Here is a 6,908-nt window from a genome sequence, read left to right as displayed (position 1 = left end):
TCCCGGCTAAGATTTCTCCACGGTCGTTAATGTGTTAAGATGTTTTAGAAGGGGGAGGGGGGTAGTCTTTTAAGAAATTTCTTACAAGGGGAGGGAGGGGAAAGTGGCCTGGAAATGCTTGGGTAATTAGTGAATGGCCTCTTAAGTTGATGAATAAATCATTTGACCATTAAAAAGCATTAGAAATGTCAGGAAATGCATAAGAAGATGTGTTCATAATTACCCCATAGGACGAAAACTATGGGGTAAATATGAACACTCATCTGTGAATAAGTGCGAATATTTTTTTTCAAAATTTCTTCAAAATCCAGACAGAGCATCATAAACTGGATGTAAAACAGGTTATAACCACATTCCAGCTGGATTTCCTATGATCAGATATTCAAAACATTAAACACTGTCCGAAACGATTTCCGTTTCACTAGGTAATGGTTTTTTAAAACATCTGAAATGATATCATTATGATTTGAAAACAGATAGGAAACACCTTACAGCTATCAATAGGACGTTAAACTACCACTTTTGGAACTTTTTGTGTTAATTCATCCCTCACAGCAGCGCGTATGGCACTTGTTCGGAATTACCCCGTGTTCATAATTACCCCACTTGACCCTACATGAACTCTTAAAAGAGTACGTATGGTAAACCTACATAGCGAATTTGTCGATATTCACCATACTTAAGTAATCATGGCTTTTCTTCTCAAAGTGTCCCGATTTTTTTTGGAACCCATCTGGCAAATCATACTGCAACATTCCCGGCCGATTCGATGCAGGGTATCCTTGTAAAGGTCCCGAAGAAAGAAGACCTGACCGAGTGCGGTAACTGGCGTGGCATAACTTTGATCTGTACAACCTTCAAAGTACTCTGTAAAGTGATCCTGAACAGGATCCAGGAGAAAATCGACGCTACACTCCGACGGCAATTGCTGGATTCCGATCCGGACGATCATGTGTGGACCACATCACAACGCTACGAATAATACTGGAACAAATCAACGAATTCCAGGACTCTCTTCTGCTGGTGTTCGTTGATTTCGAAAAATCATTTGACCGACTGACCCACGAAAACATCTGGGCTGCTCTTAGACGGCGAGGGGTCGTAATGTATGAGATCTTGACTGGATCGATTGACTGTAGACCAAACCGAGGATTGCCGTGGAATCCTTCATCAATTGAGTTACTGAACGACCTTGACCTGGCAGACGATATTGTTTTGCTCGCCCAAACACAACAAGACATGCAGAGCAAACTCGACGACCTCACCGAAAGCTCCAAGGCAGCAGGTCTCAAAATGAATGTCGGAAAGACCAAGTGGAAATGGATGGATGGAAATCAACACAGAAAATCGATCCAATTTCGTGGTAGCTGGACAACACGTTGAGACAGTGGAGTGCTTCCAGTATCTTGGTAGCCAGATTACGCCTGATGGTGGTACCAAAAAGGACATCGAAACCCGGATCAGAAAAGTCCGATTTGCGTTTGCGAGTCTCCGAAACATCTGGCGCTCACGCCAGATCTCTCTACGAACTAAGATCCGAATCTTCAACTCAAACGTCAAATCCGTATTGCTGTACGGGTGTGAAACTTGGTGCACATATGCGGTGACGACGCGAAAACTGCATGTTTTTGTGAATCGCTGCCTGCGGAACATCATCCGCGCTTGGTGGCCTGGCAACTGGATCTCAAACGTTGAACTTCATCGCCGGTGTCATCAAAAGGCAGTAGAAATCGAGATTCGGGAACGTAAGTGGAGATGGATTGGGCACACGCTGCGAAGAGATGAAAACGAGATTTGCTGAGAGGCGCTTGACTGGAATCCAGAAGGGCATCGAAGAAGAGGCAGGCCCAAAAAGTCATGGCGGCAAAGTCTAGCCGCTGAAATCCGCACAGTTGACGAGAACCTTGGCTGGCAGCAAGTGAAGACGCTGGCTCCGGATCGCCAGCAGTGGAGATCTTTTATCTCGGCCCTATGCGTCGGTCAATCGGCGCCGGACCCTCTCGATTTAAGTGTTAAACCTCTAACCCGTTTTAGTCTATTTCTAAGAAACTTTCAAATCAACGAATATCAATTGCGTAGTCAAGATAAATCAGATGCGAGAATATACAAATAAACATGAACAATCTTCGGCGCAATAAAGGTGAATTCCGTCATACTTCTAGCGGTTGTTGTTTCCAAAGGACTAATCCATTGTTCCCACCCAAATCGAAATACCTATACAGGAACGAGGAACGTCATCGTAGAGCACGAAACCCCCAGAAGCGAAATGAAACAGGAGGTAGGTTTCGCTGAATAATAAATCATCCCATACCGCAGCACGTTAAACGGATGGGATGGAGATCCTGGTCTTTGTTGTTCGGTCGGTCTGTCGGGAAATTCCGCGCCCCAGACAAGGTTCCGTTTTTCGCGGGAAACAGCTAGGTTTCTCCGAAGGATAATGGTGAAAGATGATTTTCCGCGATTAGTCAGCTTCCTCGGACCGGGGCATTTAACCCCGTTTAGTTAACAGCGTAGTTAGTAGGTATCTATAAGGCTCAACAACGGAAGTTGGCCAGTCGGTGAACAAAAAAAAAAACATTCTCTCTCTTCGAGCTAAGGTCACGGTCAGTCAATTTGCTCCCTCCCTACCCAATAATGGCAGAAACAACCTCTACACAGCTACATCATATACATACTTATTCAACTCATCATTAACATCATCTTTGTGTGTAACAGACTCTGGCTGACTGGCGTCATCAGCCAGCGCCATTTAGTACCTACCTATAGCGAAGTCCATAGACGAACGAACGGACGAGCGAACGACAAAGAAAATACAAGTGCGGAAAGATGATAACCTTATCAACGATACACCTTTCAATCGAGAGCGTCATCACTCGCGCGGCGCTTTCGGCCAACAACCGAAAGGACTTTATCGCGATTACACGCGAAACTAATTGATTATGGTTCGATGCGCCCCCGAGGGTGATGAATTATTTATAGATGGACGCGAAATAAGGCGATGAATCTTCGTCACTGATGATGTGATGTGGGTACGCCGGAGCGAAGTTCAAAATATACTGTAATCACCCAGCTTAGCAAGTCCCATATTGTCTAGTGGTTAGGATATCCGGCTCTCACCCGGAAGGCCCGGGTTCGATTCCCGGTATGGGAAGTTTTTTTGCCTCAGGAAGGAGAAAGGGAGTTGGGATATGTATGTTTTTGCTTTTTGTCAATTCACCATAACAGATTATTTTGTACATACCTACTACATTGGAAAAATACTTAATCGTTTGAGCTCAAATAAGTTAATGATATGCACGCAGAACAGACAGAGTGTGAGTTATCTTTAAGCACACAATTTGTGTATGGTATTCATTTCTGGAGCATACAATGTAACGTTATCTTATCATTTACTTAGCATTGTGTTCAAGATACCTTGTAAAAATTTCAGCGATAACCTGATAAGTAAAAATTATCATACAACGACACAGATTTGGTCAATAAAACGAATCAATGTGAAACAAATATGATTTATCTATTGCTATCTCCTATTCAATAAATGGGTACCGATTTGATCGAAAGTAAAAGAAAACCTTTAAAAAGAGAGCTGCAACTGGAGTTTCGAATTTCAGTACAAAGATGATTTAATATTTTTTTAAATTGATCTCTGAATTTCTTTTTCAATATATGGAACTTTAACTCTGTTTTTATAAACTTTAAAGAGTTTATAATAATGTCAAAATGTATGTTTTAATGATATGGACTTCCAGCCCTGTCCCTCTTCGAATGCGAATAGTGCTCACGAACAACTATAAAATCTATTTTAGTATCTAAATAACGTAACATTTCGCTTTTTTTGTCTGATAAGATTTCAAATTATACCAAATATAATATTAATAAAGATTTGCCTCCATTTTTTCCACTCCACCCAGAAATAAGGGAGGGTCTCCAATTATTTGTACGGAAACAACCGCTCTTTTAAGATATGATTCCTTTTGCTTGATATGCCAAAAACTTGCCCTGATTGATAAATAAGTTTTTAAGGGGGGGGGTAGGGTCTAACACTTTCAAAAAATCGATTTTCAAATTTTTTTATTTTCTTATTATAAAACATTTCAAGAATGTTGTGTCAAATTTTCAAGTCAATTGAAGCAAAACTGTAGAAGTTATAGGCCTTTATCTCCTCCTATCTAATACTGCAAGAAAGCAAGAGCAGAAACTTCAAATGCGTTTTTCTCGAAAGCACATTTTTAAAGTCCGTGGACATCGTCATTTGAAAACTACTTATCCGATTCTTTTCAAATTTGGAACATATTTTCTACATATAAAATACCAGACCCCAACGTTTTTCTTTTTTGATTTTTTTACTTTGGGGAGATTTTAGAGGTGAAAAATGGCGGATTTTTATGTGAAAAATCGTAGTTTTTACTTAAAACAGCCACAAAAAATTTCATAAAAATATTTTTAAGTTAAATAAAATCGTTGGGGTCCAGAAAAACATCTATTGAAAATATTTTGCTCTGATTTTTTGACTTCAGATGATTCTGTGCTGAGATACAGTGTCCACCGCAAATCCTGTTTTCTAAAAGGCATCCTCGAAAATGCTCCGTCACCGGCTCATTTTTCAATATTTTTCTACGAAAAAATTACTAAATGTTCTTTTAACAATGCTTTGTATAATGCAAAAAATTTGAATACATTTGTTTGAACGATAGCTCTAGAAAAAAATCGTGAAAATGGTGTTTTTTATACCCGTTAGACCCTACCCCCCCCTTAAGCTACACAACGCAATTGTTATGGAACACCCATTGTCCCTCTATTCTTCACAGAAAGGTTTGTAACAGTCATTGAAAAATATCTCGTACCCAAATACCTTCCCATGTTAAAATCATGTTAATAGATTTTTCTCCATATACTACGCTTGTAGACTTGACACATCACAACTTGAAACGATGTCAAATAGCACTTGTCATGTTATGAAATTTGGCGACTTTTTATACTGCAAATTTCTATATTTTTATTTGTTTATGCAAAAAGTGCAAATTAGATTTATATGGATAAGCTGTAACCCAATGTGACAAGGAAAAGAATATTTTTTAAAGGAGAAAATAAGTATATTTAAATTTGGTTATTCGAATTAATCACAGCAATTTTCTCTTTTTTTATACTGAGGGTCTTTTTTAAGACTTCCAAGATTTAAACTTACTGACTTTATCTGTTCATTAATAATCGATTGAAAAGTAAATTTTCAAAAATTGAATGGGCCGAAAAAAATCAGTTCATGCTTCGATGGTGGTATGAATATTTTCCAAAGTTTTCACGTGGGCATCACACAAAACCTTAAAATGATGGTTTTTGCGCCGAGAAGGGTTATCAAAGTTTCTTTAGCTTCAATTTTTTAATTTCAATCATATACACCGGGGCAAGTTCAAACGGATTTTACCATAGGTGACATTAATAAATCTAAGAAAGATATGTCTATCTTAGAAAAAAAATCAAAATTCGAATTATACATAACTAAATCAGTTCTCAACAAACTCTCGTGGAAAGTAAATTATTCAAAGATGTTGACAAAAATATATTTCTAAGTTAACATTTGCACCGTTTATTGAGGCAAGTGAAAACAAAATGCTTTTTCTGAACTTATTAATAGATGCGTAACATAGTGTAAAGGCTTTGAAATGAATTTAATATATCTGCATTCACTGATACAACTGCATTTTTTCTGCAGTTAAGTTCATGTTTGATACTCCACTTTTACTAAATGCTGTTCTAAGCAATAGACCTTCATTTACAAAAACATTAAATGAAAAAAATCTGTGAATTCTGTGAAAATTTCTAAAATTCTGTGTCCTGTGACACAGATTCTGTAATGAAAATTTTGATTCTGTCAAATTACAGATTTTTCTGTAGTTTCGACAACCTTGGTGTTAATCTGAATTTTGAGTCTGAACTTGCAATCCTACCACCAGAAACAATGCAGGTATATCGTAATTCGAATTTTAAATTTGAAGTCTAAATTCAAATTTTGAAAATAATTCTAAAGTTTTAATTTGCTTTTCAATTTCGATTTTTTTAAATACAAAGATTAGAAAAACAATGAGCACTGAATATACTGTTCCCTTGAAGTACCAATTAAATTCTATAAATTTTAAAAATGGTTACACGTTTTTATTGGAAAAGTTTCCTTCATAAATGTTAAAAAATCTAATCTTTTTCGTCTTCATATTTTAATTTAATTTTAAAATAAATTTATCAAATTTTATCAGTTTTTTTTTTAAATTTATGAATAAACTAGCTGACCCGGTGTGCTTTGCTACACCTTTCAAAATCAAATGATATTTTCAAAAATTATTAAAATTTTTATTTTTTTATTGGCATTATTTTAAATCAAACTATAGCATAATTTATAGGGGAAGAGGGGGCATAATGCCCACGTTAAGAAGAAAGCCTTGTTTTAGAATACATTTGAAAAGATTAACTTTAATTTTCGATTGTGTTTGGAAGTTTGGCTTATTTTTTGTCTAAATCTGATAGTTAGAATAACTGGAAGGTCAAAAAAAGGCCACAAATGTAATGAAGTTTGAAGAGTAGGTTGAAAATTGGATTTCAGATTCAGTAGGGGCATAATGCGCATATGTGTGTACCCAATCGCGCCGTTTAACGTTTAATAAGTGTTGATTGATCCAAGTGCCTCCGAAAGTGTTTGCCAGGTAAAAGCACTTCTATTCTACTTCACAGATGAAAAAATGTATTGCTACGCTCAGTGCTGCCAGATATACTGAAATTCTCGTAAATAGTTAATTAAATCTATATTAAATTTAGGAATTTTAAACATATTCGTTCATATTCAAGTTATGTTTTCCAATACAACTTATAAATATGTTTAAAATGGTTGTGATGAAACTGCATATAAATTTAAACAAATA

At 36.8% G+C, this 6,908-nt stretch overlaps 1 non-coding gene across 1 annotated transcript; it reads left to right on the top strand.

Annotated features, from left to right (window-relative positions):
- Positions 1 to 3,079: 3,079 nt before the first annotated feature.
- Positions 3,080 to 3,151, top strand: Trnae-cuc (transfer RNA glutamic acid (anticodon CUC)). Its single transcript has one exon. It is a non-coding gene; the product is annotated as a tRNA-Glu (tRNA).
- The last annotated feature ends 3,757 nt before the right edge of the window (positions 3,152 to 6,908 follow it).

The sequence above is a fragment of the Uranotaenia lowii genome, chromosome 3 (assembly GCF_029784155.1).
Source record: "Uranotaenia lowii strain MFRU-FL chromosome 3, ASM2978415v1, whole genome shotgun sequence".
NCBI classification, from domain to species: domain Eukaryota; kingdom Metazoa; phylum Arthropoda; class Insecta; order Diptera; family Culicidae; genus Uranotaenia; species Uranotaenia lowii.
Note: the sequence above shows the minus strand (reverse complement) of the source record. Positions and strands in the feature narration are given on the sequence as shown.